Below are 10,571 nucleotides of genomic sequence, written 5' to 3' on the forward strand. Positions count from 1 at the left end.
TCAAGTGAAGCAGTCCTCAAAGGGTACTTTCATTTCTCAGTAGAAATACATCAGAGAGCTCTTGAAGAGGTTTGACATGGAAGCATCAAAGATGATAGACACTCCCATTGCTACGGCCACTCGACTAGACATGGATGAAACTGGATCTCCTGTGAATCAAACTATATATAGAGGCATTATTAGGTATCTTCTCTATCTCACTGCCAGCAGACCTGATATTGTCTTTAGTGTGGGGCTATGTGCAAGGTTTCAATCAAATTCCAAGGAATCTCATTTGAAGGATGCCAAAAGAATTTTGAGATACCTTAAGGGAACAGGTCTTTTATTACCCCTCAGATGACAGTTTTAATATCACTGGATATGTTGATGCTGACTATACAGGTTATCTTGTGGACAGGAAAAGCACTTCTAGAATGCTCACTTCCTAGGTTCATGTCTCATCTCTTGGGGCACAAGGAAACAAAATTCAGTGGCCCTTTCAACAGCTGAAGCAGAATATGTAGCTGCAGCATCCTGCTGTGCTCAACTCCTAAGGATTAAGCAGCAACCGGAGGATTTTGGGGTACTTACTGAGAGTGTGCCCCTTCTATATGATAACACTAGTGCACTCAACATGGCCAAGAATCCAGTTCAACACAAAAGGACCAAGCATATTGATGTGAGGCATCATTTTCTGAGGGACAATGTGGAAAATGGGTTGATCTGTATGAAGTTCTACATCACAGAAGACTAAAATGCAGATATATTCACCAAAGCATTGAGTAGGGAACATTTTGAAAGAAACAGGGTAAAGCTGGGGCTTTTGAAGCCCAATTGAGAACATGATTCCTCATCAATTGGCTATGAAAATCACATTCAGGTAAAACTAGCTAAAGTGTTTTCTATCCAAGTCTAATTCACTTCAATACCGTTGCAGGTAAACACGCATGATGAGTATAGAAGTTGTAGATGCAGTGCATGGATGATAAAAGAGGATTGATATTTTCAAATAACGAGTCAAAAACCTGGTTCTTGTACCAAAGGTTAGTAGTTCTATGCATTCGTTAATGGAATAAAATTTAAACAAATTCTCATTCTGATTTAAAAAAATAGTAATATGACTTAAATAAGCAAAGTTTCTAGTACCACCTTTCATGCATTTTTTTTTATTCAATCTTTCCATGAAGATGCGGCAATCACAACAGACTACTTATTTACTTAAAGAGCAACCCCAAGTGTGAACAAAAGCAAATACCCAAAACCATTCAATCCTAAGTACTCATATGTAAACGAAAGCAAGTTAAGTACAGATTATAGAATGATGGGATCATATTTCTAGCTGTGAATAAACAAACCATTACTTGACATTCTTAACATATTTAAAGGTGAATTGATGCTAAAATAGTACTGACTTAAACAGAAACCGAACAGATATCCCCAAAAACTATGAACACCAAACGAGTTCTTTACAATAGCCTTAAAAACCCTTCATATAAACATAAAACTTGAATTCATTTACCCTCGTCTGCTAGAGTTCATAATTCTTACCAAAGTTAGAAACACATTCAATAAGAACCAGGAAGAAACGAAGGTGACAAGAAAACTAGGAATCTGATTGATCTTAAAAAAACAAAAGAAACTACATCTACAAGTTAGTATGGCACAGTTTGCCATTTAATCAAGTAAAGCTCTTGTTCTTCCACTTCACATATCAATGGAATGGGAAATACCTAGAAAAGCAAAGAAAATAAGAACAAGGAAAGGTCAGCAGCAGCAAAGCAACACCAGCAGCAACGTTACAGTGCTTAACTAGTTGAAAACTCACCCACACCTCAAACCAAACTCCACACAAATCGAAATCAGACTTCTAGACTTATATTCAATCCATTTTTACATCCAGATTAATCAGAAATTCTTCAGAAATTGAAGGTCTCCAGAATTATAGAAGAAATGCAATGGAACAGTAATTTGTTTTTCTTTTGATATTTTCAACCGTTTTTGATTTCTATCACGTCTGATTCCCTTGAATGGCAAGATAGGGTCCCTTTTTAGGCAAAGCATTAGGTCACCCTTTTAAGAATTAGTTTTGCCCCCTTAGTCTCCTTTCAATTTTTATTTTTGCCTAGATATCCCTATTTAGTTTTCAAAGTTTCAAAACAATCCCAAAGTCAGCTTCCTAGAAGCTTCCATTTCAGTTACACCCTAGATTCCCTAAACCAATTACCTAAATTACCCTCTCAATTCTCTAATTTTACTCTTTAAACCCAACCTGGGTCAACTGACCAAACTAATGGGTATATATACCAAATTAAATCCCTACCCATACCCTTTTTGGGGCTTTCGAAATTCAGAAGCCCAATTAGGATCAAACAAGGAATCCTATTCTAAGAACTAATCCAAAGTTCCCAAAGGAAAAACCCCCGAAAACCTTTAAAAATATAATCAAACAGTGATGAAGGCACATGAATCAATTATCTTAAGCTAATAGCAAAAGTTAACTAAATTAACCTATTTAAATTAACTAAGTGAAAATTACGAAACAGAATTTGATCATGTTTAACGGACTAAAAAAACAGAAATGGATTTCATAAAGTAGAAAGGAGAAAGGAGAAAAGGAAAACCAAAATGGTGAACAAGAGGAAACTTTGAACTCAGAGGTGAATCAGATTATTATGAAAATTAAGTTAAAGAAAAAGAGAGGAGGATAATAGGAGAAAGAAAACACAAAAGGGACAAAAACTTACCGGATCGGACCTTGAAAATAGACGGAGACAAAAACTTAACCAAACTTATGTCGAATCTATTGTTCTTTGTCAAGAACAACTGAATTGACATCAGTTTCGTCGAGTCAGGCCCTCAAACTTTGAAAGAAAAGTACTCCACGATTATGCATGTCACTAGGCTTGGCGAAAATGATTTTTGAACTTTTGAGGTTTGATCCCAGATTTAAGATTCGAACAATTCCACGTTGATTCGAGGGTAAAGGGTTGGGTATTTAGGATGGGGAGATGAAAAGGATCCTAGGGTGTTATTTTGGGGAGGAACAGAGTAGTTTAGGGCTGCACAGCCAGGCTTCTTGGTGGTGGAGAAAAGGGGCGGCTAGGGTTCTTGTTGGGGTGTCTCTGAGAGAGAAAAATGAAAGAGACAAGATGGGGGGGTGAGAAGTTCGGACCGTTTTATGTTACACCCTCCCCACTTCCCAACCGTTGGATCAAAGATCCTCGACAACTCAAATGAATCCTAACTTAAACGGGTTCGTTTGGTTGGGTTATGGGAAACGGACCGGGTATTGAGTGGACTGGGCTGGATTTTAAACGGGTAAAAGGGGACCGAAACTGGGCTTAAAACTTTGAACCTGACTTGGCCCAGACCTGATTTTTATTCCTTTGCTTTTCATTTTTCCAATTTTCTTTCTTTTCTCTTAATTATTTTTTTTTCAAAGTTAAATTAAAATCTAAATTAAATCCTAGAACATACTTAACCTAAAAAAATACTAATTAAACCCAAATAAAAATTATCATCACTAACAAATTAAAAGAAAACTACTCAAAATCAAAGTTAAAATTAAAGAGTGCAAATTAAACTATTTTGTTTTTTTGATTTTTTTGCATTTTGTAAAACAACTAATTTGCTAATTAATCCTAAAATGTGTAAGTACATCCTACATGCAACTGCAATACATTTTTGTATTTTTCATTAATCGAAATAAAATAAATATGCACAGACAAATGCAAACAATTTGACAGAAAATGCCACACAAAATCCACATAATTGCAAACAATGGGAAAAAAATTTGTTTTGAATTTGTGGGAGTAATTCATATATGGCAAAAATCATGTGCTCACAGCTGTCCCTCTTTGCTCGGAAACACGGAGAGTTTTCGTGCAAAGATAAAGTGAGCACATTCGAGCGATTTTTGCCCGTTTGAATACTCCGTGGGAAGCACTTTTTGAAAGATTGACCGCACCCTGCTTCTGAGGTTGCCTACATATCCTTGGCTATAAAGGAATCAGGTCAGTGTAGTTTGGGAAGTTTCGATAGTTGGGACTACCATGAATCTGTGATTTCACTATTGTTGTTGCTGCTTACTGACCTCCTTATTACACCATGACAAAATAAAAGAATTTAGACTAAACTATGATCTATACATTACAAAAATCCTATCTGTATCTTCAAACTTGATCTTATGATTCTTGTTGCCTTGTTGACTTGTATTCTTCCGGTGAAGTCCCTTTGTTGAGTTGTGATCTGAGACATTTTCCCTTTTCTTCAGGTGGATGCCTGATTGCTGAATTCAAATTATAATCTGAGATGATTTCCTTTTCTCCAGGTGGACGCCTGATTGCCAAAACTTGAACTGTATTCCCGTGCTCTCCAGGTAGGCGCCTGATTGCTGAACTTGAATAGTATTCCCGTGCTCTCCAGGTGGGCTCCTGACTACTGAACTTCAATCGTATTCTTGTGCTCTCCAGGTGGGCTCCTGACTACTGAAATTGAATTGTATTCTCGTGCTCTCTAGGTGGGTGCCTGACTGCTGAACTTGAACTGTATTCCCGTGCTCTCCAGGTGGGCGCCTAATTGCTGAACTTGAATTGTATTCCCGTGCTCTCTAGGTGGGCGCCTAACTGCTAAACTTGAATTGTATCCTCGTGCTCTCCAGGTAGGCGCCTGACTGCTGAACTTGAACTGTATTCCCGTGCTCTCCAGGTGGGCGCCTGACTGCTGAACTTGAATTGTATTCTCGTACTCTCTAGGTGGGCGCCTGATTGCTGAACTTGAATTGTATTCCCGTGCTCTCCAGGTGGGCGCCTGATTGCTGAATTGAATTGCTTCTCCCTATTCTCCAAGTGGGAACCTGATTTCAACAAAAATAGACAAAACAAAGAAAATTTTCTGCCCCAGTTTGGTAGTTGGGCACATATCTGAGTATTACACTGAATCATATTACCAAATATTACTAAGAATTTGAAAGCTAGATCTCGTTATCCAGGAGGGTCCTGACAGCTCCTAGTTAAACGACAATTTTAAATCTAAATTATATCTCCTAAAGGTATTACCTTTGCTACATCTTGTTATCTACGCCGATCTTAAAACTACACCTCATTATCAAGGAAGGTCCTAACAACTCTTAATTAAACGACAATTTTAAATCTAAGTTATATCTTCTGAAGGTATTACTTCCGCTACATCTTGTTATCTAAGAAAGTATTAAAGTTGCATCCCATTATCCAGGAGGGTCCTGAAAGTCAAAAATCAATTAGTATCCTAAGGGTGACAATTTTTACGGTTGAATTACACTACCCTACAATAGAGCTTACGCTAAATCTTGTTATCTAATGGAAGTCTTAAAGTTAAGTCTCATTATCTAGGAGAGTCCTGAAAACTTCTAATCGAATCCTATCTTAAACATGCAAACTTTGAAACCAACTTATATTCCTTTGTGGTACATTTATGCTAGATTATGCTACTCATGATTGTTTTGAATTTTAAACTAGGTCCTATTTTCCAGGAGGGTCCTGAAAATTTATGGTCAAACCTGTCTGGTGCTTGCCTTTCCTTACGGAGGGTTTCTCCGAAACAAACGAAATTTTCCTGTCCCTGTTTCAATCAAAGAAAAATCTTATCAGTTTAAAATGTGGTGGTTAGTTTGTGGCATTCTTGCTGAAAGTGGCCTCCCCGCTGTCATACTTTGTTTTGACTGACTTCCCTGAACTGGCCAAGAACCGCTTGACTTCCCGACTGACTTTCAAACCACATGACCTCGGATGACCCGAGTGTTCTATACCTGAACCGTTGTTTTACACCTCTGACCCCTTTAACTAAACCTCTACATCTCCAACGAAATTACTAAATCATTCAGCCGATGGAACTTTTGCGGGCACTTTATCCCACTTTACATCATATTATCTTTGGTATGTTTTGGCCACACTGTGCTTTGCATTTTTTGAAGTTGGTAGTGAGCTTTGAAATCCTTTCTTATTTGCTTGACCAAGACTGACATTGAAACATCTTAGAAAAATGAAAACCCAAAAGAACTAAAATGCAATGACCCTGAGAGTTAAGGATAAAGAAAATCCAAAACTGGATAACTTTCTAAAAAGGAAAAAGGAAAGAGACTTATCTGAGTGGAACAGCTGGTACCAATGACCATGACATGCATTTCGGATTAATCGGCCCAATCTGTCCAACCAATCAACTTTCAGTTTCCATACTTTGTTGCCCCCGAGCTTCCATAACTTGACTTCTTCGCCAAAACCTTGACCTTGTTCGGCCTGCGGTTACCTGAAGGGTTTTTACCAATAAGCCTCTCTCATTTGTTCATCTCTCAACTCACTTTTGCCTTACGGTGACCGTGAGGGTTTTCACCAATAAGACTCTCTCATTTTTGATTTCTCTCAGCTCCTGTCGCCTTATAGTGCCCATGAGGGTTTTTACCAATAAGACTTTCTCATTTTCATTATTTTTTCCTGCTTGGACCAGAGTGTTGCCCCTGATATGAATCACCTCCACTTGCCTGACTTGGCATTTCTCAAAGATTGATCGGAAGGTCTTTCTTTGGACTGTAATGTGGGCTTTGGATAGGGTTAGAAAGAATGGGTATCAAAGGCTCAAAACAATTCAAGTGGGTTCAAAATTACAACTTTTGGAATCAGATTTCTTGCAACAACCACAACTTCTGCCCTAGTTTCTTTGCTTGGGGACTTTTGGATTTTTATTTTGATGGTACCGAACCGTGAGGCTGCCTACGTATCCTTTAAAGGAATAAGGTCGAACGTAGTTCATGTCATAGAAACTGCTTTGTTGTTGTGATTTTATTTTTCTTTTCTTTCTCTTTTTGCTTTCTTTTCCTCTTCTTGTTGTTTTGTTATCTTTTTTTTTTGTTTCTATTTTTTTTTTTCTTTTTCTTTCTCTTTTCATTCTTTTCCTTTATTTGTCTTTCAAACTTATGTTTCTGATCTTGTCTACTGATTCCAAAAGAGGGGTATGAAAAGAAATAAGCAAGGCTCAAAGGGAGAACAAAGGATAAAGTGTCTAGATAGCGAATAAAATGTCTTCGTCATTCCAATCTTCAAAACATGCCAAGTACGAACAAATACAATCTAAACAAAGAAATCAAACATAATATCTCTTGACCGCATCAGAATTGATGGTCATTTCTACACATTTGCCTTCTACGTCTGTTAAATACAAAGCACCATTGGACAACACTATCGTCACGATGAACGGCCCCTGCCAATTTGGGGCGAACTTGCCTTTTGCTTCAGCCTGATGAGGAAGGATACGCTTCAATACTAACTGACCCACTTCAAACTTCCATGGACGCACCTTCTTGTTATATGCTCTTGCCATTCTCTGTTAATACAACTGACCATGATAAACTGCTGCCAATCTCTTCTCATCAATTAAACTCAACTGTTCCAAGCGAGTTTTGACCCATTCATTGTCATCAATTTTGGCCTCAGCGACAATCCGAAGGGATGGGATTTCAACTTCCGCAGGTATCACTGCATCAGTGCCATATACCAACAAATAAGGAGTTGCCCCTACTGAAGTACAAACAGTAGTGCGATAACCCAGCAATGCAAAAGGCAGTTTTTCATGCCACTGTCTAGAACCCTCCACCATTTTCCGAAGTATCTTATTTATATTCTTGTTGGCTGCCTCGACTGCTCCATTCGCCTTAGGGTGATATGGGGTGGAATTGCGATGCGTGATCTTAAATTGTTGACACACCTTTTTCATCAAATGACTGTTGAGATTAGCACCATTATCTATAATGATTACCTTCGGGATCCCAAACTGGCAAATGATATTTGAGTGCACAAAATTGACCACTGCTTTCTTGGTCACGAACTTGAAAGTTTTAGCTTCAACACACTTGGTGAAATAATTAATGGCCACCAGAATAAACCTGTGCCCATTGGACACTGCTGGATCGATTGGTCCAATGACATCCATGCCCCACGCAACAAAAGGCTATGGTGCAGACATTGTGTGCAATTGAGATGGTGGGGAATGAATCAAATCTCCATGCACTTGGAATTGATGACATTTGTGCACAAAACTAATACAATCTCGCTCCATAGTGAGCCAATAATAACCTGCTCGGAGAATCTTCTTTGCCAGCATGTACCCACTCATGTGTGGTCCACAGACTCCAGAATGTACTTCGGTCATGATAGTTGTGGCCTGTCTAGCATCTACGCATCTCAACAATCCAAGATCTGGAGTCCTTTTGTACAAAACCCCTTTGCTGAAGAAAAATCCGCTCGCCAGCTGCCGAATTGTTCTCTTTTAATCACCTGTGGCTTGTGCTGGACATACCCCCATCCTGATATATTCCTTGATATCATGAAACAAAGGCTCTCCATCAAGTTCTTCTTCTACCACATTACAGTAAGCATACTGATCATGGACCTGAATATGCAACGGGTCAACATAAGCCTTATCTGGGTGATGTAACATTGACGTCGGAGTAGCCAAAGCATAGACAACCTCATTATGGATCCTTGGAATATGCTTGAACTCTACTGATCGAAACTGCTGACAAAGATCATGCAGACATTACCGGTACGATATGAGTTTTAAATCCCGTATTTCCCATTCCCCTTGGATCTGGTGTACCAGAAGGTCCGAGTCTCCCAAGACCAAGACTTCCTGGACACCCATGTTTTCAAACAACCTCAAACCCAAAATGCATGCCTCGTACTCAGCCATGTTGTTAGTACAGTAGAAACGAAGTTGAGCCATAACAGGGTAGTGATGCCCTGTTTCAGAAATAAGTATAGCCCCTATCCCGACACCTTTCATGTTAGCAGCTCCATCACAGAAAAGTTTCCAACTCGGCTCCCCAACTGGTTCTAACTCATCAATATGCATTACCTCTTCATCAGGGAAGCAAGTTTTCAAAGGATCATATTCTTCATCCACTGGGTTCTCAGCCAAATGGTCATCCAATGCCTGGGCTTTCATCGCAGTCCAAGTCACATAGACGATGTCAAATTCTGTGATCAAAATCTGCCACTTTGCGAGCCTCCCTGTGGGCATAGGCTTCTGAAAGATATACTTTAATGGATCCAAACGAGAGATGAGGTAAGTAGTGTATGATGAAAAATAATGCTTCAGCTTCTGTGCCACCCAAGTTAGGGCGCAACATGTCCTTTCCAGGTTAGTGTACTTAACCTCGTAAGATGTAAAATTCTTGCTGAGATAATAGATGTCCTGCTCCTTCCTGCCGGTGATATCATGCTGACCCAACACACAACCAAATGAATTGTCCAGGACTGTCAAATACAGAATCAAAAGACTCTCTGGTTCTGGTGGCACCAACATAGGTGGGTTTGAAAAATACCCCTTTATCTTATCAGATGCTTCTTACACTCATCTGTCCACTTGACCGCAACATTTTCCTTCAACAGTTTGAATATAGGCTCACAAGTTGTCGTAAGCTGAGCAATAAACCTGCTGATGTAATTCAACCTCCCTAATAGACTCATCACTTCAGTCTTGTTCCTTGGAGGTGGCAATTCTTGGATAGATTTAATCTTTGACGGGTCCAATTCAATACCTCGGCGGCTGACTATGAATCCCAATAATTTTCCAGATGGCACACGAATGTGCATTTTGCAGGATTGAGCTTAAGATTGTACCTGCGAAGCCTTTGGAAGAACTTTCTCAAATCCTTGACATGGTCAGACTGCTTTCTAGACTTTATGATCACATCATCCATATAAACCTCGATCTCCTTGTGTATTATGTCGTGGAATATGGTTGTCATTGCCCTCATGTAAGTTGCCCCAGCATTTTTCAACCCGAAAGGCATGACCCTGTAGCAGTATGTTCCCTATGGCGTGATGAATGTTGTCTTCTCTGCATCTTCCTCATCCATTAGGATCTAATGATAGCCCGCATAGCAATCCACAAAGGACCCAATCTCATGTTTGGCGCAATTGTTAATCAGAATGTGGATATTTGGCAGTGGAAAGTTGTACTTGGGGCTCGCCTTGTTGAGATCACGTTAATCAACACACACCCTAGTCTTGCCATCCTTCTTTGACACAGGTACTATATTGGCTAACCAAGTGGGATACCGAGTGACCCGAATAACTTTTGCATCGAACTGCTTGGTGACCTCTTATTTAATCTTTACAACTATGTCTGTTTTAAACTTCCTCAACTTCTGCTTGACAGGAGGGAATGCTGGGTTAGTGGGTAATTTGTGAACCACCAAGTCAGTGCTTAAACTTGGCATGTCATCATATGTCCATGCAAAGATGTCTTTGTACTCAAGTAACACTTTAATTATCTCCTCCCTGAGTTGAGGTTCAAGATGGACATTTATCTTAGTTTCTCTGATATTATCTGGGTCCCCTAAATTGATTGCTTCGGTATCACTCAGGTTAGGCTTGGGTTTCTTCAAAATGGCTTAGTTATTTACTAATCTCTTCAAAGGCCTCATCCTTGTCGTATTATGATTCATCATCACACTCGATTTCTTGAATTACTATTTTAGAATTTGATTGGCTTTTAAGACTGGGCCGAAGTTTCCTCATACATGTCATGTTATTGAAACCAGCACAAAAAGAACTGTA

Source organism: Nicotiana sylvestris, chromosome 9, assembly GCF_000393655.2.
Source record: "Nicotiana sylvestris chromosome 9, ASM39365v2, whole genome shotgun sequence".
Lineage (NCBI taxonomy): Eukaryota > Viridiplantae > Streptophyta > Magnoliopsida > Solanales > Solanaceae > Nicotiana > Nicotiana sylvestris.